Source organism: Anguilla anguilla, chromosome 2 (assembly GCF_013347855.1).
Source record: "Anguilla anguilla isolate fAngAng1 chromosome 2, fAngAng1.pri, whole genome shotgun sequence".
Lineage (NCBI taxonomy): Eukaryota > Metazoa > Chordata > Actinopteri > Anguilliformes > Anguillidae > Anguilla > Anguilla anguilla.
This window is the reverse complement of record NC_049202.1, coordinates 39,320,746-39,346,941: the sequence shown is the minus strand read 5'-3', so window position 1 is coordinate 39,346,941 and position 26,196 is coordinate 39,320,746. Positions and strand designations below refer to the sequence as shown.

The following is a 26,196-nucleotide window of genomic DNA, read 5'->3' as shown; positions in this document are numbered from 1 at the left end:
CTGACGCGCGCTCGTTAGCGTGGAGAATTAGCGTTAGCCGCTGACGGTCTCAGCCCTCCCTGGGTTTGATTGGGCTAATGCGCCGGGAGCAGCCCCGGCTTTCTTCAGCGTGATGGACTGTAATGTGGGCTGTGACTGCGCCTGCTGCATCGCAACGTCAGCTTTGACCTCCCTCTCTCTCTCTCTCTCTCTCTCTCTCTCTCTGTCTCTCTCTCTGTCCCTCTCTCTCAATCCCTTTCTTCCCCCCCTCTCTCAGTCCCTCTCTTCCCCCCCCTCTCAGTCCCTTTCTTCCCCACCTCTCTCTCAGTCCCTTTCTTCCCCACCTCTCTCTCAGTCCCTCTCTTCCCCCCTCTCTCTCAGTCCCTCTCTCCCCCCACCTCTCTCTCTGTCCCTCTCTTCCCCCCTCTCTCTCTGTCCCTCTCTTTCTCCCCCTCTCTCTCAGTCCCCCTCTCTCCCCCTCTGCCTCCCTCTCTCATTTCCTTACCTGCGCTCTGGTTTCTGGGTGAAATGAGCAGCATGCTAAGGAAGGCGAGGGCACTCCGGCCCCAAGCACCTGCAGCTGCGTCGCCGCCTCGCTCGCCCCCTTCCTTTCATCTCTTCCTCTTGCCCCCTCTCGCGCTCGCTCCCCCCCCCAGATCTGGCGGCAGGCTGCGCTCATTATGGCGCGTGGCAGCAGCTGTGGAGGGGCTGGTGTCAGGGGTGCTCGGGGTGCGACCAGCCCCGGATGACAGCCACGCTCTTAATTGTGACAGTTTATTCAGTCTTAGTGGCGCCTTATAAATGTAGTCAAGCGGTTGATGTAACCCCCCCCCCTCAAACCCCCCCAACTACCCCTCCGGCGAGACATTTTCTCTAAAATCCCTTCCTTAAAAAAAAAAAAAAAAAAAAAAAGAAAGACAAGCGGTCTGTTTTTTTAACTCCGGAATGGGACATTTTTTCTCCTTCCTCCCGTTTTCGCTCAAGCTGACGTTTCTTTTTATTTTCCCCCTGCCTTGCCCTGCCGCCTCCCGCCCTCCCTCGAATCCGTCTCTTCTCCTTCCTCGCGTCGCTTTTTTAAATTCCCTTTTTCGTCCTTCCTTTTTGTCTGGGCCGCCGTCGGCGTCCTCTCTTTCATCAGCCTGCCGGTGCGCCGGGCCCATCGTTCATCCGCCGTTTTTCCCGCTCGCCCGTTCTCCCCGCGCCTCGCTTTGTTTTTCGTCCTCTCTCTCTCTCTCTCTCTCTCTCCCCATCTTTCCCTCCATCTGCTCTCGGCCCTGCCTCCGCCTGAGGTCCAAGGCTGCGTGCTGAAGAGGCCATTTATAAAGAGGGAACGGCCCCCCCGGGGAGCCTTCCCCTTGAACCCTCTCCCGCGTGGCGCCGCGCGACGGTCCCGTGTGCCGCCTGAAGGTCGCGGGGTCCAGGCCCGTCCGTCTCGCCTGCCCGCGGCCCGAGAGAGACAGATGGACAGAGAAACGGGTTTGCGCGTGTCCGTGTAGTTTGGAGGGGGGATTAGCCGCTTTTGTCAACCGAGCTGAGAGCGGGAACGGGGGGGGGGCGGGGGCGCGGGCGCAGGCGCGGCGGGTCGACCCCGATTACCGGACTGCCCGCTTTGGGCGGTGATCATTTCCTGGTGTCCGGGCCTATTACCCTGCCGCTGAGTCGGGCCTGTCCGTCTGCCACGGCTGCCAGGGAGAGCTGCGATTGGACAGGTGCGCCTGGAGTTAGACAAAAGGCGGGCGTACAGACAGGCAGAAATGCAGATGGGCACGGGGGCTGCGTGTAGGTATCGGGTACGAAAAGGACTTGGCGTTTCTCAACGAAGAAATCCACCCCATGTAAAAAAAATAAAAAAATATCACTTACAGTATTGTCAGCAACGGCTTTAGCTACCCCTCCGGGAGCTGGATCCATAGGCTTATTTGCAGCTGCTTGCTGAATAAGTAAACATCACGTCGGCTTTTATAATTAGTTTCTGTTCCACTTACGCGAGATCGACACCCCTGTAATAAGAATGGCCCGGCTTCTTCTTTTTTTTTTTATGGACGCCAGTTTACCGGGTGCCGCGGTGCTTATCTTTATGGGCCCTTTTTTACGACGACTGGAGGGGCTGGGGCGAGTCGTATTTTTCCGAAAGCGTGGGAACGGGAAGGAAAAACCGACCCGTGCGAGACAGGCTGTTCGCGTTCGCGTCCCGCGTGTTCGGGTCGATTCCCACGCGCCGCGAAGACGCGGAGTATCTGACGTCAGACGTCAGATGCCTCCATAATATTACGGTTGGCTTTTTAACTTTCGTTGTAGAAGCTTGTGGTTCCTTAACGATGGGGCTAAAAATGCCTTCGTTGCCACGGAGGGGCCTCTTAAGGGAAAAGGGCTGCATCAGTGGCTCGCGGTCTAGTGCTAATCTCTGCACCTGACCTTTACGCTAATCTCTCTAAGCCGTAGCTCTAAACGACTGTTTTTTTTTCTAAATGACTGAATGTTGGCGTGAACGCAAGCGTTTCTTGGGTGAATGAATATTTTTTTTGCCGGCTAGCTGCTGTCTGTTGGCTGTCAAATATCTGTTGCCGACACTTTCTCTCGTACCTTACCCGACGTTTTGTGTGAATGAGCGTAGACCGCGTTAACTAGGTTACACAGCTGGGGAGTTTCCAAACAATGTAAAACGTGGTGGAAAATACCAAAACAATGTTTCCTTGTAGTAGTAGTAGGGCAGTGCCTCAAGTGGTTTCTCATGAATAAAGCTCATAAATTAGAATGTAGGCCCCTATAATGAGACCCATCAGTTATTTTTCGTGATTTTTTCGATGGTAATAAAAGCGAAAGTGAAAAATAATTTGACGAGCGGTTTCACTGAGGTAATGAATGGCTGCTGCAGTCTTGGCCAGTGAAGGCGGGCTGCCGGACCTTCAGGGCTGTGGCAGTGACCAGCGTTCCACTGTCAGTCATGTGGGTAGAGCTGGCCAAACGGCAGACCCTCTGTAGTCCACAGATACACCTTCCTCTTGGTTTTACCAAACCCTGGCTCTGCCCTTGTACCAAATGTTTCTTTTAACGCCAAATACAGTTTTTTTTTTTTTTTTTTTTTTCCATTTGGAACACATTTTTGGTAGTTTCCAAAAGTTTTCAACTCGTTTTCAGGGCTGAGGCCTTTGGTCACGGCCATGCTCAGTCGGTTCGTTAGCTCTGTCCGAATAGCCTGTTGCGAATCACACTGGTGGAATTTTGACCCAACTTTTTTTGTCTGTGTTCACAAACCGTAGGAGGAGATCATTTCTACCTTGCCTTTAAAATTTGAACAGACGGTTTGGTTAATGTCAAGAACACACTGTCTGACGCTCTGTTTATGGTTGGAGTTATTTTGGAAGTTGCCATGTTGCCCAGACCGTTTAAAACATTTGGCATTTGTGGCTCGCTTTTTGTGTTTGTCTTTTTATTGCAATGCAGTCCGTGAATACAGTGGCCTGGGAGAAGCTAACCTGCGCTTTTGTTGCCGGTAATGTACTGAAACGCATAAGCTCTTTAGCCGGCCAAATCTACACAACTTTTGTTTGTACTGGATTTATTGCAGCCTCAGCTTGTTGTTCTGGATCGGGGGTTTCAGACTCCAGTCCTGGAGGGCCGCAGTGCCTCCAGGCATTTGTGGTCTCCTTTCAATCAGCATCCAATTAAGGCCTTGAAAACAAGGTGTGTGGACTCTTTAGCCAATCAGTGACTTGCATTAGTCACTCTTTCTGAAAATCTCCAGACACCATGGCCCTCCAGGACCGAAGTTTGGCACCCCTCTTCGAGATGTAAGGCTTAGTCTCATTTTTTAAATGCTCTTGTGTAACGTCACTCTATTCAGCACTGCCAAAGAAGGCTGTCCTCCTAGTTCTCCTGCGTGAAGCGGCACCGTGGTGAAGCGATCTCTCGTTGTCGCAGGATGTTTCGGTGCGCTTTGTGTGCCCGCGGTTGTGCTGTCGGAGGGGTGCGGCGCCGCAGTCCGGGTGCGGGGAGCGAGCCGGGGGCTCTAGAAAAGGGGGGGAACCCGCGGCGGCGTCGTCAGGGCGCGACTGCCGTTGGAACGAGAAGAGAAGCGAAGCTGTCCCGCCAGTCTTTGAAGGGCCGCGCGTCCGGAGCCTGGGCGGCCGCTCAGTCCGGCCCGCTCCGCTATAAGTCACGTGCGCTAACACGCAGACGCGCGGGCGGACCTGCAGGCTATAGCGCCCGCAAAGCGGCGGGGCTTGCAGACGAGACCCCCTCGTGCGTCTCTGCGGCATTGATTCGGAGGTGCCTGGGGGGGTGGGGGGGGTGGGGGTGGGGGGGGGCTTAATAGGATGTAGGCGGGGGAGGAAAATGGCCCCCCTCTCGGTGACAGAGCTGTGAGCACGCATCGTAATTCACCCGCCGACTGAAGCCTCTCTCTCTCTCTCCCCCCCTGCCTGTCCCCGCAGCGCGACTGACGGACGAGGAGCGGACGCCGCGCGGACAGAGCGAGCGTGCGCGGCCGCCGCTGTGCTGCATCCAGTCACACAGATGCCTGGGGGCCTTTGATCTGGGTGAGTGCACCGGGGAGACAGGTGACGGAGGGAGGGAGGAGGGGAGGGGAGGGGGGGAAAGAGACCAGGATAGCGGGGAGCAGAACTAAACATAAAGATGGAGGGAGGGATCTATCTGTGGCCTTGAGGGAAGAGTGTGATAGACTGACGCGGGCCACTAACAGTTCCTCAATTAGATCGGCCCGTTTCCTTTTATTTATTTATTTATTTTATGAGCAGGCTGAGAAATAATACCCGGTTTACATGTTTTCACGTTTTATGCCTTTGTACGGCTGGGGCGTTTGCAGCAGCAGTTAAGTCCAGCACCTCGCCAAAGGGTAAACGGGCAATAAACCACCTGGGGAATTAAAGCGGGCGTCGTCCGGGCGACGGGTCCGGCTCATTAACCGCCCCGCAACACGATGAGTGTGAAGAGTGAGACGGCTGGGGGGAGAGACGCGGAGGCGTCGAAGGCCACGGAGCGCGTCGCTGCGGCCGCGCCGTGTTCCGGAAGTCGAAAACCACGTTTGGTTCGGCGGTACATCTCGCAACGGACTCCCCGTGTGACATAATGTTTTTTTTTTTTTTTTTCCCCATCCAAAACCTTCAAAAAAAACACAGAGCGCCTGCAGTCAGAGAGTGCTGACATCGCAGGAGGGGACGGAAAACGTATAGCCTTTAAGAGAGCGGGAGAATTAATGAAGAAAAATATAAAGACGCGGTGCCCGGGAGAGAAGAAAAGATGGAGAGATATTGCAGATAAGACAGATGGAAGGAGAAAGAGCAGGAGAGAAATGTGAATGGAGGACAGAGATAACGATGGAGAAAGAATGGAAAGCAGGAGTGCATGTTCCAGGAGTCCCAAGTGTTTGGGAGGGAGGTTTCTGATCCAGGCTAACCTGAGAAACTGTGAAGCCTCAATAGACAGTGCATCAGTAAAGCATCAGTTAAAAATGCACAGGAACTGCAACATCTCGTTTTTTTTATTTCTCATTTTACTGAAATAACTGTAAGTTGCTGGTACTGGTGCATTTTTTATTTACAATTCAAATACTTGGTGAAATTTATGGTACAGAGCTTATTGGCTCTGTTTTGTTTCATTTATTAAATTATTTTTAATGCATTCTGCGTTAAATGAAAATGACAGTGTGCCATTTCAATGTGCATTTGTTAATGCGCGCACGTTTTGCAGATGGTGAGCTCCGTAATGTTTGGGACAAAGACATATTTTTCTTTATTTTGCTCTGTACTCCACAATTTTGCAATCAAACAATTCACACGTGGTTAAAGTAGAGATTCTCTTTTATTAATGAATGAATAGTTTTATACATGGTTTCACAATGTAGAAATTACAGCACTTTTTAAACATAGCCCCCCATTTCAGGTAGAAAAATGTTTGGGCCTTCACAGATGTTTCAGATTAATCAGGTGTGTTCATTGCTTCCTTGGTGCAGGTACAAGAGAGCTTTAAGTATCTAATCTTGATTCTGGGCTTGCCTTTGGAGTCTGTTATTGCCGTTTGTCAACATGAGGACCAGAGTTGTGCCAAAGAAAGTCAAGGAAGCCTTTATGAGGCTAGGAAATAAGAAAAAACAGTCAGAGATATTTACCAAAACTTAGACTTACCAAAATCAACTGTTTGGAACATCATTCAGAAGAAAGAGAGCACTGGTGAGCTCAGTAATCATAAAGGGCCTGGTAAGAGAAACCCCCAAGCTCTTGTCCGACAGATCAGACACACTCTTCGTGAGGCAGCTGTGGGTGTGTCATTGACTATTGTCTGCAGAAGACTTCCTTGAACAGAACTACAGAGGTTGCACTGCAAGATGCACTAGTTAGCAACAAAACCAGGATGGCCAGGTTTCAGTTTGCAAGGAAGTATCTTGAAGAGCCTGCAGAGTTCTGGGAAAAAAAGGTCTTGTGGACAGATAAAGATTCACTTGAATCAGAGTGATGACAAGAGCAAAGTGTGGAGGCCGAAGGGAGCTACGCATGACCCAAAGCACCCCCACCCCAGTGAAATATGGTGGTGCGGGTGTTATGGTTTGGGCATTTATGGCATGTGTTTTCAGTGATGACGTAACTGCTGGTAGCAGCAGCAGAATGAATTCTGAAGTATACAGAAGCATCTCATCTGCTCAAGTTCAAGCAAATACCCCGAAACTCATTGGACGGCACTTCATCCTACAGCAAGACAATGGTCCCAAACATACTGCTAAAACTAAAGTGTTTTTCTAAACCAAAAACTGGAAAATTTTTGACCGGCCAAGTCAGTCGCCCGAACTGAAACCAATTGAACATGTTTCATGTGCTAAAGAGAAAACTAAAGGTAACTCACCCCTGCAACAAGCATGTGCTGAAGATGGCTGCAGTACAAGCCTGACAGAGTACCACAAGATACTCAGCACCTGGTGATTATTTATCGGTCACGGAGTCGGTGCATACCAAGGATATGTGACAAAGTACTAAGCATGACTACTCTCATGTATAAAATTTTATGTCATTTCTACATGGTGAAACCAACATGTATTAAAAAAAATATCCTTTAATAAAAGCCGGGACTATGCACTTTAACCACATTACAATTATTACAAATGTAAAATTGTGGAGTACAGAGCCCAATCAAGAAAAAAAAAGTGTTTTCCCCAAACATTATTCCACTCACTGTACGTTTCAATGGCTAACTGACAGAAGCAGGGCGCAAATGACCGGACTTTGCAGACTTATGTAAAAGTTAGTAATTAATAATTGGAGGTGGAAGTGGTGCCTGTCGTCCCCCCCTCCCCCTGTTAAAACACTGGGGTGAATTTGTCCTCCCCCTCAGCACTGTCTGTAATAGTGACTGCCACCATAGCTCAGCTCAAAAACACAATCACCGGGAGCAGAGACCACGGCCAACCGACACCAGAATTTATGACCCTGCCTTTTGAATCAAATTGAATTTATGGATGAAGAACTAAAGGCTAAATTTCATAGGTGCAGGTGCCCGCGCGTGTGTCTGTGTGTGCGCGCGGCGGGGCGGGGGGCGGGGGGGGGGGGATGAGGCCCAGGTTATCGTTTACCGGCTCCCTGAAGCCGAGAGAGACTCATAAATTGGTGAAATTGTCCCCGACCGGTGTCGGCGGCGAGGTCGTTTGTCTCCGTCTGCTTGCGGAGAGGAGGAGGAGGCGGCGGCGGCGGCGCGGACACACACACACGCTCGCGCGGGCCGGCGCCTGTCAGCCGCGCTCCGCGACACTGCTTTATGTGCCATTACCCCGGCACGCCCCATTGATCCGTCCTACGCGCCCCCGGGCCCGCCCCTGTCAAAACACCGCTTCCCGAGGCTCTTCTGCTCTCCGGTCGCGCCGCCGGAGACTGGCGGCGGGAGGCTCGTCGCCCGACGCGCCTTTCCCAGAGCCGCGCGGCGAACCGCTCTGGCCCCGGGTCGCTTGTTTCACGATGACTTACGGCCTCGACGGTGGGAGACGGTACGAGCCGACTCACAGTTAAAGTGAGGCAGCTGTGGCTCTTTGTTAGCGTCCCCCCCCCCCCCAACCCCCCTCGCCCCCCGAGACGAGCCCGTCTTCTGCAGAGCCCGACTCCCCCCCGCGGCCCAGGGGAGCGGACGGCCCCCCTCGGAGAGACCGATACCTCTGGCTCTGGAGACTGCAGACGCGCGCGTACGCCGCTCCGCCTGTCCCCCCCCCCCCCCCGCTGCGAGGCAGACAGTGTTTAACCGCCTCGGCTCGCCGTGTTTGCTGACGCCCGTCTCCGGGCCAGCAAAGCGGGAGCGTGGCGTGAAGATGGAGCTCGGCTGCGACTGGCGGGTTCGATGGCCCGTGGCCCGTCCGCGGCGGTGGGGGGCGGGAGGGTTCGCCGCGGGCAGACTTGCGCGCCTGTGTGCGAGGAAACCTTCGTGTGGCTCTGAGAGCCCGGTGGGACCTAACTGGGTTAAGTCCTCCTCCGAAGACCAGATGATGAGAACGGGGGAGGGGAGGGGGAGGGGGAGGGGGAGGGGGGTTGCGCAGGCCCCACAGGCCCGCTGAGGAATGACATTAATATGGCAACCCTGGCTTGTTGTGGAGGCTCTGCAGTAGCCCGCCTCTGCACGGCGGCGTCGCTCCCTCCCGTGCCGTCACGCCTGAGTCAGCCCGGTAATTGACGTCAATGTGGACCGGTTGCCGGCGGCAACTCGCGTGATATAGTGAGCTCTGACTGCGCTCGCCTTGCCCCGTCGCTCACCCCTCTGCTGGCCAGGCCACCTGATCTCCAGGGATGCCTGGGGAGCCTCCCTCCCGGATGTTTGGATCCTGCTGCTAATGGAGAGCGGTACAGACCCTCCCTCCCTCCCTCGGCTGAGACAAGCTGCGGTTTTAACTTCGCTTGCAAATCCCAAGATGGTGCACTAAAAGTGAAATGCCGAGGGGGGTGAGAAGGGGGGGGGGATGTGATGATCTTGTCAGGTGTTCTTTATTTTTTTTTTTGTGTGGATGCATGTGCTTGAAGGCATGATATCACCTCAGGTTCCCACAGCACTTCCATTCTTCAGGCTTCTCCGAGTCCCTGACCCGAATGCTGGCACTGCTGGGAATTTGAATGTCTCTCAAACACAAAACGCGAGCGATAAATCTCTCCAAATCAGGTCCTCCGGTGAACCGCGTGTGCTGTGAAGTGGGGAACAGCGTTCAGTCACTGTGCAGAGCGCTCATTTGTCTGCTGGGCAGGGAAGGTGCGTGGGGGGGGGGATCTGTGTGCCTGGCCGGGTCGGTCTGCCCCGTAGGAAAGGTTCTGGAGAGTTCCGGCTGGGCTGTGTCTGACAGGCGTTGGCGCGTGCCTTTGTTTGGGAGTGCTGCTGACCCCGCCCCCACCGTATCCTCTCCCCCCTGCAGGGTCCGTGTCACTCCGGCGTGGGGGATCGGCATCGCGCGAGCGGGGACCGCAGCGGCACAGCGAGGCGGGGCAGCAGGGGGCAGCTTTGCAGGTTGGTTAGCGTACGCCTCCTACGCCGGACACAACTTGCTGACTGACACGCGCTCTCGCTCACCGGCGTGTGCTCTGCCAGGAAACGTGTGGCGCCCTTGCTGGTTGCCTGGCAACACTCAACCCCCCCCCCCCCCCCCCCACCCCCTCACCCACTCCCTGAGCGGGGAGTGAGCAGAGGGTCGGTTTAGGGGCGGCTGCGATCTGAGGCGGTGGCTCATTTACGCCGCGCGGCAGCACCCTGGCGCTCAGACCCTCCGGTGTGTGAACAGGCCCAGGCGCGCTCATTAGCATTTCAACAGGTTTCACATTTGAACTGCGGGCACGCTGAACGCCTTACAGGGAGAGCTCTGTGAAAGGCATGTCATTCCCCATATTCAGCCACACATGTCTCTCTCTCTCTCTCTCTCTCTCTCTCAATTCAGTTCAATTCAAAAACGCTTTATTGGCATGACAAGATACAACTTACATTGCCAAAGCACAGAAAAGAACATGTAAAGAAGATACACCATTGAACACATGAACATATGCGTGGACATACAGTTTACAGACATATAGGCTCTCCCTCTTTCTCTCTCTGTCTCTCACTCTTTCTCTCTCCTCCATCTTTGCCTTGCCTCTACTTTGTCACCTGTTCTCAGTGCCTCATGGCCCTCTTGTTATCCTGGGGTCTAATTCTAGTTGCCTTGGCAACCATGTAAAACACTGCCAGCAGCTTCCCCTGCTGCTCGTTAACTTTCATGTTGTTCAATGATTGAATCTTATTTGTATTTTTCTGCTGCTTATAGAAAGCCTGAGGCATCGCTCACATCAGTGATTAGTTCCTTGCCTGTTGCTATCCCTTTCTTGCCTCTATCCTTCTTTGTTTTTCTTTTATTTCTCTCTCCCCCTGCCTGTCTGGCGTTGTACCCTCTGATGGACAGGGGCTCCACTGATCTGTACATCTGGACGCACAGGTTTATGCTGCTCTCCGCCATTTTAAACCTCCCACAATGGAGCATTGGTTGAATTTATGGGGGTTTAGGCAGCTTCCCCACACCTGCGAACCACTTTACATTTGGACGCAGCCCATTGGATCACTGCTAAGGGGGCAAGATGTCCGATTGGCGCAGAACAGGATGGATGAGTAATGAAGCACATTGAGGCCAAATGGAGACACTGGCACCTGTGGGGATTGATATGAAATCATGTGCTTCGCCATTATAGATGCAGAGTATAATTGGACTTCAGTTGGCTTGTCTCTGGCTTTCTTTTGAAAGCCTAAAATGGTAAAGGAGGACGTACAAGCGCTGAAATTTGTTTTTTAAAATGTAAGATTTCAATTTTACAAAATTCAAAATGGTGTGTTTGTGAACATCTGTAGCCACCCTAGCTATGTCTTAGCTAGCCAGAACATACAAGCTAAGTAACAGAACCCATAATTGTGTCCTCCCCCCCCAATTTTGTATTCTGGTTTGATAGAAACGTTTGTTCCATGAAGCTAGTTGTTTTTAAGAAATTAGCTGCAAATGATTCAACAAGCCTGACTATTGTCCTTTGACAGTTTTCACCTCCCTATGTAATATGGCCCAGCTGTGACTGGTGTTCATTTGATTTTTACATTCACTGTAGTTGACATCTCAGAATATTTACCTGCTTATAGGGTTAGCTATAACCACTGGATATTATATTCACTGCCAAAATTCTCATTTACTATGGAAATTACTTGTTTTGTTAACTGCCATTTTGAATTTCTGAAGCATTAGTTCCACTAATGTTAAGTCAGTTGACATTTACTTGTTTTTATATAACAAGTATAAATATTATAGTTTTAAGAAATCACAAGCCATGTAATACGGGGTAGGGAAGTTAAAAGGGATTTGTAATATCTAGCTTAGAAACCTGCAGGAGGTAGGTACTAAAAATCTGATATAGAACAACAGAATATCAGAGGGCTCTGCATTCAGCACACCAACTAGGCTAATAGGCATTAGGGCTGCATGGTACATGATGCATGAACTGCGTTTTTTGTATAAGAATAACTGCTTCCATGGGGCTTATAGGCGATCTTTTGCCTTTTTATATTATTTATTTTTTTACATCTTTGTAATAACAACCAAATTAGTAATAACAACCAAATGTCAGAAGCTATGTGGAATGCTTCAGGGGAAAAAAAAAACATCATCACTGATGTCTATTGGGTGTTGATTAAACCGCCAATCAGCAGCAAGGTCGTACACCTTTCTGTGACCTTGTGATTTGTTTTTTAAGTCACGTGGAAAATGCAAGTCCTTGCTGCTGATTGGCTGTCTTATCAGCACCCAATAGATATCAGCGATGATGTTTTTTCCCCTGAAGCATTCCGCATTCCTCTGATATTTGGCTGTTTACTACCGCATCAGGTATGATTACATAAAAAAGATGAAAGATCGCATATACGCCCCATGGCAGCAGTTATTCTTATTACGCTTAAAAAACCTGCGATTCCATATGTCACACAGCCCTAATGGGCAAAAATTCATTTTCTATTGATGAAATGACAGTTGGCTGTGGAGCTGAGAAGAGGGATAGATACAGGAGCTTGATGGCTTGGCTCACTCACGGCGGTGGACTGGGTTCAAAAACTTTGTTTCTCTTCAAAAATACTCAAAAACGAGGAAATGTTGTTTGTTATAGCCAGTGAGGTAATGTTTCTAGCTGGGGTACTAATGGCCCAGTGTTTAAATGTGGAATTTTGATTATTGAACATATTGGTGCATTAAAGACCGGTGATAGAATTGTTGTCTGGTAAGGCAATCTCATTTGTACCTTGTAAACATCACCATTTATTGTTGGTAGAATTGTACTTATTTGTAATATTTTGTGAATGCCACAAAGTGAAATCCGTCAATGCCAGGTGATCTGCGTCATTCCAATTAAAGTGCCTCGTTCTTCACAGATGAAGAGGGGAAATGTAGGCTGTATTTCCCCTAAGAATACAAAGCAACAAGCCGTTATTATGCCCTGGCCCATTCTTGCATTTTGTAACCGCCTGGACCACACTCTTGTTTGTCTCTCTCCACTGATCATTTTGTAACAGCGTGTATAATGTGAATATGTTAGCAGTAGTTGTGGTTTATGCCACTCTGAGCTCGAGTGGCACAAGTGAATGTGTACATGTGCGTGTTTATATGCATACATACATAATCCATCTTAAATACCCTTCTTATTGCAATATATATATTTTTTTTTTTACTGAATTTTCTTTTCTACTTGTTTATTTAAATTTCTATTATATGTGACGTCAGGTCATTATGTATATTAGGTCCCGTCTGTTTTTGATGTTGATTGATAACATGCCCAGCAATTAATTGCCCCTTGGGGATAAATAAAGTTTATTGAATTGAAATGAATGAAACCTTTCAAGATTCTAATACCTCAAAATATTGACCCAGCCCCTTGGCCTCCGTGGTGGTTACTGCGTTTCAGCTGGATATGTGCCAGCATATTAGGATGGCAGGTATGGACTGGCAGTGCCTATACCTACACAACACCTTTCAGGTCTTCCCTCAGAAATATATTTATTTTCTGCTTGACCAGTACTAGCTGGCATAAAGAAAATTGTCATCTCCTATCCCCTTCACACTTGTGTTGAGTATTGAATTGCGATGTGAGACGGAAGACAGAGGTACGCGTGAAAGCAAAAGTAATTATCGTAAGGCTCGTTCACATCTCCTCCTTTCGAGAAGGCTGGGAAGAGATGGTCTCCAGCGGGCCTGCTAGTGGCTTCTGGAAAGGCATCGTGGGACTTTCTTCGGTCGCAGAGGAATGCGTTCTTTACGGGTCTTATTGCCAAGTGTTTAATTCCTTGTCACGTGCAGCAACAAAAGCGAACGTTCTCCATCGCGGGTCTTTAAGGAAACGTTGCTGAAGCCGTTTCTAACCACGCCGGCGGCTCCTCCGTCTTTCTTTCTGCTGTTTTAAATTCGTTTGAACGTGGCGTTCCGAGTCGCTGGACGTCAGCGCCCGAGCGCGTCGTCCTCGAGCCGCGGCAGAGCCGCTTCGGTCCCTTGCGTTCGAGCTCCGTGCGAACGCCAGACGCCGGTGACCCCTCGGAAGGCTGGACGCGCGTTCCTCCGAGCTGCCGCGCGCCTCAGCCAATGAGAAGGCGGCTTGCAACGGCTGATTTCTGTTCTTCCCGAATGCGTCTCCCCGCAGTGCAAGCTCCTGGAATAACGCATGCAATTGCATTAGTATGTCGCCTCGTGCTTGCACACGTGCGTGAGAATAATTGATATTCTTATTCTCATTAACTCACTTCGTTACGCTCTGCTTTGTTACCCCCGTCGCTAAGAGAGACCGGTAATGAACCTCGGCAACGAGGTTGTTTGGTGCTGCTTGTTTTGCGATCATGTGACCATGTCGCCGTTCGCCAAACCTTCTCCCGGCGCTCGGCCTTGGTGTGGTGTCAGCACATGCTGTTCCTGCTGGTCTCCATGTCAGGAACGTGGGCCTGTTCGTCAGCCTTGGGGAGGGGTGTGTGATTTTATTGGTGCTGCTCCCTTCCGGATGGGTACTGTATTACCGTTCATTTAGACTAACCCTAATTACACTGGTTTCAGTGCCCGGTGTGAGTGGTGTCAGTGGGCTGTGCTCGGCTGGTCTCAGCGTGAAGGTGGGGGGGGTTTGTCAGGGTTTTTTTCTGGCTCAGAATACGGCTTAGGTGGTGACTCTGTGACAGCGACTGCTGTCAGTCAGGCTTTGCTGCCACTGTCAACTCGTTGCATTGTCTGCCTATATTTCGCTGTTTTAGAATGTAAAGTTCTGTGAAGTCTTCAAGAGACCACCACTGTGCATTGAGAATCTAGGCTATTAAAATGAAGCATGTGGCAAAAATGACAAATTAGAACAATTTAAATATTTATTGAAGAGTTACACATTGTAAGTGCCAGAATTGGTTGGAATATAGTCTGTAATGAAGAATTAACACATTGTAAGGGCTCATTCTACCTGAATAATAGTATATGGAATTGCAATATCTTCAATTGCATTTCATTTTTGTTACTCAATATTTAGGTTAGCCTACTATATTAACCTTATAACTAAATGAATCCACCTAAATGGCACCTTAATGTATTTAAATTATTTTTACACATTCATTCAAAGAATGCTTGAACCATTTCGTCACTGGTGTAACTTGTAGCTTACCTTGTAACAACATAAAAGATTTTTCAGAATTTTATTTCTCAGTTCAATCTGCACATATAGGCAAAAACTGGTTAATGACAATACAGTAGAATCCACTTAATTGCATAACGGATTATCACATAATTTGGGATTTGCATTAAGACTTGCCAAATCCCAAACCATTTCCCATTCATTCCATTGTAAAGAGATTGCATATTTGCATAAACCATTATCGCATATTTTCTATATTTTCATGGAATTATGGCTACTTATATTGCATAATGATCTATAAATCTATGTTCAAAGTCGCCCGATTTCTCATAAATAAACCGGCAATTGCCATAAAAAGACACAAAATCGCCAAAATTTACGAAGGTTGGCAGTTTTTGTCGAAAGTCACGTCTATACTATATGAGTAGTATGTGCGGTTGCTGGCACCCTCTGCATACTGTGTCATTCTTTTATGCAATTAAGCAGATTCTACTGAAGTTAATTTAGCGTGTCTGAGGTTGTACGTAAACTCGAAAGCAGTCAAAACTGTCATAACTTGAAATTCAGTATCATTCACGACCAAATAGTAACAATAAATAGCAGACTATTTGTAATTGTTTCACAGGTTTTTTTTTTTTTGTTTGTTGCATGATTTCTCCAATAGGCAGCTTGAGAAAACTTAGGCAGCCCACCTAAGACATGTCAATGCAGCTCAAACCCCATTCGTCCGCTGTTCTCGGGGAGGAGGCTTCCGCCCGCGCGGCAGCTGTGAGCATTGGCGGTCTCGCACATCCGTCAGGGGCCAGGCCTGCTAACAGCCAGAGGAGGAAGGACTGTCAGCTGGATAATTCCCCCCTTCAGCCTTCAGACATCCAGCGCCGCCGCTAATTAGAAAGGGAGCAGAACATCTCTGCCATTGTGATCCGCTCTGGCGTCCCCCCCCCCCCCGCCCCCCTTTAATTTCCCCTGCTCTACAGTCCCTTTGTCTCTCCGAGGAGACTTGATTTTACTCTTGATTTAGATTAGAACGGGGGGAAATTGGAAAATAGAAGTTAATGTGCTGTTAGGGAACTTTAATCTGTTAAAGGGATTTGAGGTGGATGTGCGGCTTGATTTATTAGGGCGATTTAAAAAGTTTATTCACTCGTATTGACCGGGAGGGTTGAGTGAAGGTTCGGAAGAGTCCTCGTGAGGTGGCGGGGTCTTTGCCGAAGTTTGTGAAGTTGGAACAAGGTAACAAGTAGCAGGCCATTGACTTAAGAAGTGTTGCTTTAAAATGTCACACTGGCATTGTGCGCGCCCAATGCTGCGGTCTTATCTGTGTGACATTTAAAATCCCCGAGGCAATAATAGTGCCTTCGTGAGTTCTGAGGAGGTGCTTTAAGAAGGCAGATTGGCAGACACTATCCACACTTAACCCCCCCGCGTGCAGGGCTAACCCTCGGTGGGAGCAGCGTCTTCTTGAGGTCTTCTCCCTTCCTAATGTCTATACGGGGTCTTCATCTGAGATGGAGGGTGTTCTGATTAATTGCCGATGGACTTTCCCACTGGGGCATTTGGAGTTGAGCTGGCTGTTCACAAGTGGTAGAACTCCACTGTCTATCCTCGTTTACTATTAAAATTAAGGGGTCCACATTACTGTGAAGCCACAAGCAGCAGTCAATCTCCTACCAACCAATCAAATGCAACATAGGTACATACTTTTATCGCTCTCGTCCCCTTCCCTCGCCATATGCAACATGCAGCACAACTTTAATCTCCTCCTAATCTCCCTCACCTGTTTTACTTCACAACATGAATGGCCTTACAGAAGTGCAGTTGAAGAAATAATGTCTTGCTGGTCAACAAAAACGCTATCTGTTGAAGCGCACATTGCAATTGGCAGTGCACCGTTGGTCTGGTAATTCTGTGCTGATTCCATCTTTCATACTTTGACGAAGACAGTTTGTCGAAAAGCGTCAGTTTGCAACAGTAAAGTGAGCATATTTGAAGATATATTGTCGCTGTTCGTTCTTGAGAGTTTTTGTCCTTACTAAGTGGGACATGCTATCTGGTTTCATCTTTGTCAGAGTAAGTTTTTTTTTTGTCTTTTGTTTCCGTCTTTCTGCTTGCCTGCTTTAATGTATACATTAAAAGGAGGTAAAAGTTTTACTCCTCTAATTCATTGAACTTTCCCATTTGAAATGAGCAGCTGATATGAGGCTCTGTATAATGTGCTCAGCCAGCCATTGCTTCTTCACACTGGAGCCCACCAGCTGAGCTGTGCAGCCATTCCAGTCCAGAGAACCACACTGCATGTGCAGTGGCCCAGCGTATACCTGCCTGACCACAGGGGTCACTGCTGTGCGACTAGGCACCGAATATCCCGTCAAATCAAACCTTCCCTCCTGTCCCCAACTGTGTTCCACTCGGCTTTGAATTTGGGTGAGATCTGGATTTGATTCTGGGTTGTGGGGCACATCACATCACTAATGCTAGATACACCACCGGGCATCTGACTTCATAATGCTCGTCTGCTTGATTTAAATGCTTAATTGTACAAAATACAGTTAAAAGATGATGTTTTAAGTTTTTTCCCCATCAAGTAAAGAGACTCCCAGAGGAGTTAACGTTTACTTTTCAACACTGCTTGAACTTTTTTTTAAAATGGAGTTGCACAAAGCGGGGGAAGTAATGGATAATTGGAAAGGTAAATGAAGCGGGAGCACCAAAGGCCCTGTGTACGGAACGGGAGATGGACGGAGCTGAACTTATTAGCGCGCTACCTTTTTCCCTTTGAAAAGAGCAACGCCGCATGCTGATGCAAAGAGCACACTGTGACACTTAACACTTCTCACAGTCTGCCAAGCTCCGATCAGCGCTGGCGCGCTCTCGCCGCGCTCACTTCCTGCTTTCGGCCCCGCTGCGAAGCCAGCAGCCGTCGCGTGCGTTTGGGAGCGTGTCGTTTCCTCAGGCAGGGGGAGGTCTGAGCGGAATAAGCTCAAACCTGCCCCCCCCCCCCCCCCCCCCGAAACTCCCCGTCACAGTGGGACCTGTCAGCTCCCTGCAGGAGAGGAGGTTTTTTTTGGTAGTTTTTCTCCCTGCGTGCGGTCTTCTCCGCCACCCCACCCCCCAGTTGCTGGGACGTCTGGCTCGGCGGGACTGGTCCGCGGGGCGCCTGGTCGCGCCCGCTCGAGAGTTCTGCGGTGGGGGGGGGGCGTGAGGTTAAAAAGAGAAGGTTAAAGTGGCGAGACGAGGTGAGGTTTCCGAAGGAAGGATCCTCGTTTTTCCGGCGACGCCTTGTGCCTTTTTTTTTTTGCATCTACTGTCGTAAAAAGGAGAGGTTTGCTCCCTGAAAATGTTTGAAAAGGCCCACAGTTTAGGTTCACTCGAGGAAACTCGAGACTTTGAACGTCTCTCACTTTCGAGTGGACAGGGGTAATGTTTTCACCCCATTCTGTCCTGTCGCTTAGCAGGATATCTCCAATTTAATTTTATGAACGAATTAGCGTTTTGTGGAAAGCTTGGTCGTGGGGCAAAGGAGAACAGTTTCGCCCTGATTGGCCAAAGGAGGGTGTGCAAAAGCCGTGCACCTTCCAGACGATGTCGCCTACCGCCATGACACTTTGCTTACCTATCTTCAGACATAAGAGGCAAACCCTACGTTATTGGCCCAGTCAATCTAAATGGGGGTGCTGGGGAGCTTGGTTCCACTCACCGATTGGCCCAATGAATATGGTGGTGTGATAACCGGCTAGAGTACTTCACCGCGGCTGGAACTTGAACAGGCGTATCTCGCGCTCGATTTGAGAGGGTTGCGAAAACGCGCGCATTTTCTGACGTGAAGGGCATCGGAAGGAAATGATTAGCTTTTGGTGAATACCCGACATGTGGAACCGGCATATCTTGATAATTGCATAGTGTTGGCAGAGGTGCGCGCTGCACTTCTTGAGTGCCATCTTGCAGTTTTAAATGTCATCAACCTGCACAACCATGGGAAGTGTCGGTTAAGGGAAATGAGTTGTTCGGCGGATTTTGTGAAATTTTCTTCTGGAAGTAACTGGAGTAACTGAGGACAGCGTGTTCTGTTTCGGAAAAGAGTGCAGTACTGTTACCCGCATCAAAATGTCAGCAGGTGACAGGAAACTCTCGTTCCTCTGTAGAAGCTACCAATAAGAGCACTGCATGAAGATCCTAAAATAAATGGGTGGTAAGTGCACTGGACCGGGCTTCAAAAGTAATGCGTCTGTACATGGTAAACAACTTGTCAGTGTTTTAGAACCATTTATGTTTATTTGTCTCCCTTCCCAATTGTAGCCTTTCATTAGCCGTAAAATAAACGGGCAAAAATGCTACTTTGCATTAAGCAGTTTGAATATATTGGTCTATAATACGGTACGTAGCACTTAATGATGATTCCTCAGGGCCGCTGGATGGCTCGTCCTGTGAAGGCACTGTGTGAATGGCCCCCCTGGTCTTTCCAATCCAGAGCGCATTGGTGCCCGGGAGGATGGCACATTATCGGCTGAAGTGGGCGACATAGCTCAGGAGGTAAGACCGATTGTCTGGCAGTCGGAGGGTTGCCGGTTCAAACCCCGCCCTGGGCGTGTCGAAGTGTCCTTGAGCAAGACACCTAACCCCTAACTGCTCTGGCAAATGAGAGGCATCAATTGTAAAGCGCTTTGGATAAAAGCGCTATATAAATGCAGTCCATTTACCATTTACCAAGTGGCACCCAGGGAAGGAGGAATCCCAGTCTAAGCTATTTCTCACTCTGGCCAAACTGAGGCCTACTGTCTTGCAGCACAAGCTACGCTTGAACTGTCCTCCTCTGCTTGCCCGAGCTTATGGCAATAGTTCACTTTCCAAACTCCATTGATATTTTTTCTGTTTTAGTGTGTGTTTTAAACTGACCGTTGTGAAGCTGGCTTGATGTCCCCGTCTTCTGTAAGTATCAAAAGCGTCCTTCGATGCTCATTATGACCGCGTGGGGCAGTCAGAAACCGACCCGAAAACTGAAATAACATGAAATAAACTTCAGATGGTGGACTAGCACTAACTGGAGGGCTGGAGAGTGAAAAGAAGCTTTGGCGTGACATCACGTGTTTCTGAGGGGAGCGTGTTCTCGCCCGTGCTCTCAAATTGACGGAGGTTGCGGCGATGAGTGTGAAGGTGCACAAATTGGATGCTTCCAAATTGGAAGAATGGAGTACGAAAAAAAAAAAGAAAATATTCTAAATTTGTTCTCCAGTTTGTATTCATCTTGTATTCTGCTGGTCTGTCGGGCCTCCCAGCTCTCTTGTATGTACGGTGTGGTATTCGTATGTGGGAACTACGCACCTGGAAACTTAACGAAGCCCCAGCTCGATGCCAGAAGAGGGAGGAGGCAGGGTCTTAAATGGAAGGATCGTCATAGAAAGGGGGGGACGTTTCGGAGGGAAAGTCGGGCTGGCTCGCGCGCGGTGTTTTTTTTTTTTTCCCCCCGCCGGAGAGCCGTGAGAGTTTGAGAAGAGAGCGGCGGCCCCGTCGGCTCGGGCTCCCGCCGGCGGCCCGTCGGCTGAGGAGATGTGACAGCTTTCTTTATTTAATTAGAGCGGGTCTCATTGGCTCAGCCGAGGGCTCCCACTGCCCGCCGACCCGCGGAATCCTGTCCCCCCTCCCCTCCCCTCCCCGCCCCGCTCCGCTCCTCTCCCCTCCCCTCCTCTCCTCGCGCTCCCTCGTCTGGGTTTCGGTCTCGCGAAATTCAACCGCCCGCTCGCTCGGAGAAGGGGCCGTCTCGCCGCCGGGAGCCGCCGGGGGAGCGGCGGGAGCGCGAGAGAGCGAGCGAGCGAGCGAGCGAGCGGTGAGAGAGGGAAGGCGGGGAGGGACGGGGACGGGGGGGGGGGGGGGGAATAGCTGGGGGGAAACGCCCTCGGAGCGTTTTACGGGTGTCCGGGGAAATAAGAAGCGCAGAGGAACCCGAGGCTACGTCCCTGCGCGTCGGAGCGTGCGCGCACACTTTAAACCCCATCAAAATGCAAAACGATGCACGAGGCGCTCCAGGAAGGGGGGGCGGGGGGCACGCATTATACACAAACAACTTCACAGGGAAAGGCTGGTAGCCGCTCTGGAAGTTGGAATTAATTGGAATTTTTAAAAGCGCGCTTTTCGCCTCCTGGGTTTAATCGAAGTTAGAACAGGGGGGGGGGGGGGGGGGGGGGGGAGGGAGCCGGCCTCCGGGTTGTTTCCAGTCGGGGTCGCCTCCCGCCGGTCACCTTTCCCGACGGGACTTTTCGCGGTTCCTCGCGACGCTCGTTTGGTTTGCGAATCGGGCGGTATCTCTTAACAGGCAAGAGCGGCTCGTTTAAGCTGGCCACGTCCAAACATCGATTTTTAAACCCGCTGGCAAATGACTAATAACTGACGGACGCAATTGAGCAGCGACGAGAGTTCGGGGGTCGGGGATGAGAGGGAGAGGCCAGAAGTCAATGAGTAAATTACCATCTGCGCCCGCCCATTCTGAAGAGAGGGGAGCGGTGCGTTTGAGTCACCTCTGCTTTGATGCGGCGTCGCTCTCGGAGGGGCGGCGTGTGGCCCCGCGCCTCACAGAGATTTACTGGCCCCGCGGTACCGGAGATTGATCAGCGATGTATTGACGGTGGCACAGATCTCCGCGGGGAGGACCTCGATGCGTGCGCCGGGAAATATGAAAACCCTGTGGCTAACTGCGTGGGGGTCGGCGCCGCGGTTTGGAAGCCCGGCTCCGGCTGGGAGCGAAGCGGCCCCCAGACTGTGACCTCCCCCATCCCCCCCCCCCCCCCGCCACTCCCCCGACCGCTCGCTGGCGTGGCGGAGGCACCTGCGTTCCCTTTTTTTATTATTTTTTTTTTTTACGGACGCTCATAATATAGCGCGTTCGCGTTTCGCTTTTTTGCGTGCCTTTGGCGATCAGGAAGCACGAAGGTGACAGTTTTTTTTTTTTCCCCTCCCCGATTCGGGTGGGATTAGAGGAGATTAAGCAAGTGGGAAAAGCAGGTAACACGCTTAATTTTTTTTTTGTGTTCCCCCCCCCCCCCCCTTTTTCTCAGAACAGGGGAGCGGAGGTAATTACGCGGGCCCGCCCCCGCGCGGGGCGTTCGAAATGCGCTCGGCGCTAATCGCGGCGGACGCGCTACCTGGCAAAGTCGAGCTGAAGGACGACGCGCCTCTTTCTCTGTGGCGCCTTTCATTTTTTTTGTTGCTGTGGGGGGGGGGAACAGTGTAGCGTGTGACCAGGTTCTTTAAAAAAACAACAAAAAAAAAGTATTAATTAGGTTTCCGTTACTCGCTCGGAGCTGAGCGGGCTCTTTGCCGGGGCCCCTTTGTAGCGGAGATGCAAATGAGGGGACCGTGCAGATGGAGCCCTGGGGGGAGGACCCCCCTTAATGAGGCCGGTCTCTCTCGCACGCCTCTGATCGCCTGGGCGCCGGGCTCAGAAACCCATCACGCAAGGCCGCGCCGCCGGAGCGGCCTCGTTACGCGGGCCCCGGGCGGCGCTGACCTGTTAGCCATCGCGAGCGACGGCGTGATGACCTGTGTGAACATTCGGGCCCCGGCGAGGCCCGCGGCAGGGCAGCGGGACCCGGGCTCTCTGGGCTCTTATGAAAGGGGGGTCTCCCTCTCTCGGAAGGGACCTCGGGTCACCTCTGGCCCGCGGCGCCGCCGGGGCTCTTGTCCTCCGCTCCTCCGGCCCTCTCCCGCGGCGGCGGCCCTGCTGCTGCTGCCGGCGGCGGCTGTGTTTCACCGAGGAGGAGGAGGAGGACCGCGAGCCGGGCGGAGCTTTTCGGGAGCGCTCCGCAGAGGCACCTTATCAGCGGCCCCGCCTTCTTACTGAAAAGCATGTACACACACACACACACACACACACACACACAGACACGTGGACACATACACACTCTCTCTCAAACACACACACACAGACACACTCTCTCTCACACACACACTCTCTCAAACGCACACACACTCTCTTTCACACACACACACACACAGACACATTCTCTCTCTCACACACACACTCTCTCTTAAACGCAGACACAAACACACACGCTCGCTCTCACACACACTCTCTAACGCGCGCGCACACACACACACACTCTCAAACACACGCTCGCTCTCGCACACTCTCTTTCACACACACACACACACACAGACACGTGGGCACATTCACACATACACACACACACACTCTCAAACACACACACACACAGACACGTGGGCACATTCACACATACACACACACACACTCTCAAACACACACACACACACACAGACACGTGGGCACATTCACACATACACGCACACACACACACTCTCTCAAACACACACACACATACACACTCTCTCTCACACACACACGCACACACTCTCTCAAACACACACACACAGACACACTCTCTCTCACACACACGCACACACACACTCTCTTTCACACACACACATACTCACATACACACACACTCTCAAACACACACACACATAGACACATTCTCTCTCTCACACACACACACTCTCTCAAACGCACACACACACTCTCTCTTTCACGCACACACACACACACACACACACTCTCAAAAACACACACACACACACTCTCTCAAACACACACACACAGACACACTCTCTCACACACACGCATACACACACTCTCTTTCACACACACACATACTCACATACACACACACTCTCAAACACACACACACATAGACACATTCTCTCTCTCACACACACAGACACACTCTCTCTCACACACACACGCATACACACACTCTCTTTCACACACACTCTCTTTCACACACACACACACACAGACACGTGGGCACATTCACACATACACACACACACACTCAAACACACACACACACAGACACGTGGGCACATTCACACATACACACACACACACTCTCAAACACACACACACACACACAGACACGTGGGCACATTCACACATACACGCACACACACACACTCTCAAACACACACACACATACACACTCTCTCTCACACACACACGCACACACTCTCTCAAACACACACACACAGACACACTCTCTCTCACACACACGCACACACACACTCTCTTTCACACACACACATACTCACACACACACACACTCTCAAACACACACACACATAGACACATTCTCTCTCTCACACACACACACTCTCTCAAACGCACACACACACTCTCTCTTTCACGCACACACACACACACACACACACTCTCAAACACACACACACACACACTCTCTCAAACACACACACACAGACACACTCTCTCACACACACGCATACACACACTCTCTTTCACACACACACATACTCACATACACACACACTCTCAAACACACACACACATAGACACATTCTCTCTCTCACACACACAGACACACTCTCTCTCACACACACACGCATACACACACTCTCTTTCACACACACTCTCAAACACACACACACATAGACACATTCTCTCTCTCACACACACACTCTCTCAAACGCACACACACACTCTCTCTTTCACACACACACACACACACACACTCTCAAACACACACACACACACACAGACACATTCTCTCTCTCACACACACACACAGTCTCTCTTAAACGCAGACACACACACACACACACACTCGCTCTCACACACTGTCTAACGCCCGCACACACACACACACACACATACATACACACTCTCTGTCTCTCACACAGAGCCCCCGAAGGCTTGCTGACGCTATATAAAATGCAAAAAAAAAAAAAAAAAAAAAAAAAAAAAAAAAGAGGGCAAAAGAAATTGCATGACTTTGAAGAGATCCGCACACTTAATTAGCATTTTAAATCTGAAATGGCATAATTACGGCGCGGAGATCCACCAGCTCTCAGCGCCGCCCCCTCCCCTCGTCCAGCCCAGCCCGCACCCCGGGGAAAGGAGCGCTCAACCTTTGAGGCCTGCGCGGGGGAAACGGGGCGGGGGAAGAAACAAGGCTAAAATAAGCAATCGGTTAATTAGCGCGCCGCCGCTCGTTCGCCGGTCTCCGCGGCGCGGCGCTCGCCTCAGGGTGGCGCTGTTGCCGAGCCACGGCGGCGCGATTGGCTCGGCGCCTCCCGGGCCCGGTGCCGGGGGCGCGGCCCCCGCTGCGCGGAAGGTCGTCCCATCGCTCACGCAGCCCGGCGGCGCGAGGGGAGGGGCGCTTCGTTCCCGTCAGGGGAGCGCTGAAGGACGCGCTCTCTCGGGCCCGCCGAGCGGGAGATGGACGACTGGCACCTCGCGGGTAATTTAGACCGATAACCAGGCGGCCTCCCCCCCCTGCGCGCGCTCGCTTCTGAAACTCCGAAGCTTTGAGTCCCGCCTTCTCCGGGATCTCCTGGAGGATGACTCCTGACCACAGTGGAAGGGAGAATTCCAGCTGGTGCAAACGTGTACAGTAGGTTTATGTTTGTGTTGTGTCACTGTGCGAGTACCCACTGAGGATCAGAGAGGAGAAGCTGAAGCCCCAGTGCACTATGGGAAACTTTATTTCAAGGATTCGGGCCTATGGCGTGATATTTAGGCTCTTTGTGCCTTAACGTCCCTGCATTTGCAAGCTGTCGATAGGAACACACAAACACTGACAGTTTTAATTTGCCAATGTAAAAACCTCCTAAGTTTTCATTTGCCAATGTAAAAACCTCCTAAGTCAGTCTTCATTGGTCTGTTCAGTGCAAGTCTCTGCGCACAAGCATTTTGATCTAGACATGAAGCTGTGCCTACCTTAAAACTATGATTTGTGTGCCGTTATTAAGGGGGGAGTTTTACAGTTATACAGGGACGGAGTGTGGCACAGTGGGTAAGGAACTGGGCTTGTAACCGAAAGGTCGCAGGTTCGATTCCCGGGTAAGGACACTGCCGTTGTACCCTTGAGCAAGGTACTTAACCTGTATTGCTTCAGTAAATATCCAGCTGTATAAATGGATACAATGTAAAGTGCTATGTAAAAAAAAAAAAAAGTTGTGTAAGTCGCTCTGGATAAGAGCGTCTGCTAAATGCTTGTAATGTAATGTAATTAGGGATTTAATCTTTTTGTTGCTGGGTCTGTCATGGAATAAGTAATTCAGTCATGCCTGTCTTTTTCCCCTCACATTTAGGCCTTTCAACGCAAGTATTCTACATCCTCCCATTTTTAATATTCAATTAAGCCACTGAATTATCACTACGGGGGAGTTTCGCTTCTTCTTTTCTACTTAGCGGGCAACGGCGCGGATCAGCCCATTTTGTTTTCCGTACCCCTCCCACGGTTGAGAAGTCTCGAGATTAAAAAAAAAAGAAAAGTTGGTCCACGTTAGAAGTGTGTGCACCTGGAAACCGTGGCGAGTCGATTCTCCTGAGCTCTGGAGTGGAAAATGCGCACCTCTCTTTCCCGCTCATCACCTGGCCATTCCACCATGTCCTCCATTATTTGAACCTGGACTGGTAATTAGTCAAGTGAGCCACCCCCCCCCCCCACCCCCCCCCTCCACGAGTTCTTAATTTGAATTGAAACTGAAGCCTTTTAAGGAAGGAAGCAAACCTTAGTGATATTATTCTGGTAGTGGCGAGAATGAGCTTTATGTAGCCAGCCTTTCCCTTATTAAC

The 26,196-nt window shown here is 50.6% G+C and overlaps 1 protein-coding gene across 4 annotated transcripts in view; it reads left to right on the top strand.

The window, feature by feature from the left end:
* spop (speckle type BTB/POZ protein) overlaps positions 1–26,196 on the top strand; it is a 101,410-nt gene that overhangs the window by 26,878 nt on the left and 48,336 nt on the right. For 3 of the 4 annotated variants that reach the window (XM_035404773.1, XM_035404774.1, XM_035404775.1), the window contains 2 exons: positions 4,413–4,517; positions 9,368–9,459. The gene's annotated coding sequence lies outside the window, so the exon portion shown is untranslated. Of the gene's footprint in view, positions 1–4,412; positions 4,518–9,367; positions 9,460–19,099; positions 19,125–26,196 lie in introns of those variants that run through there. The other variant, XM_035404777.1, reaches the window with a different exon arrangement.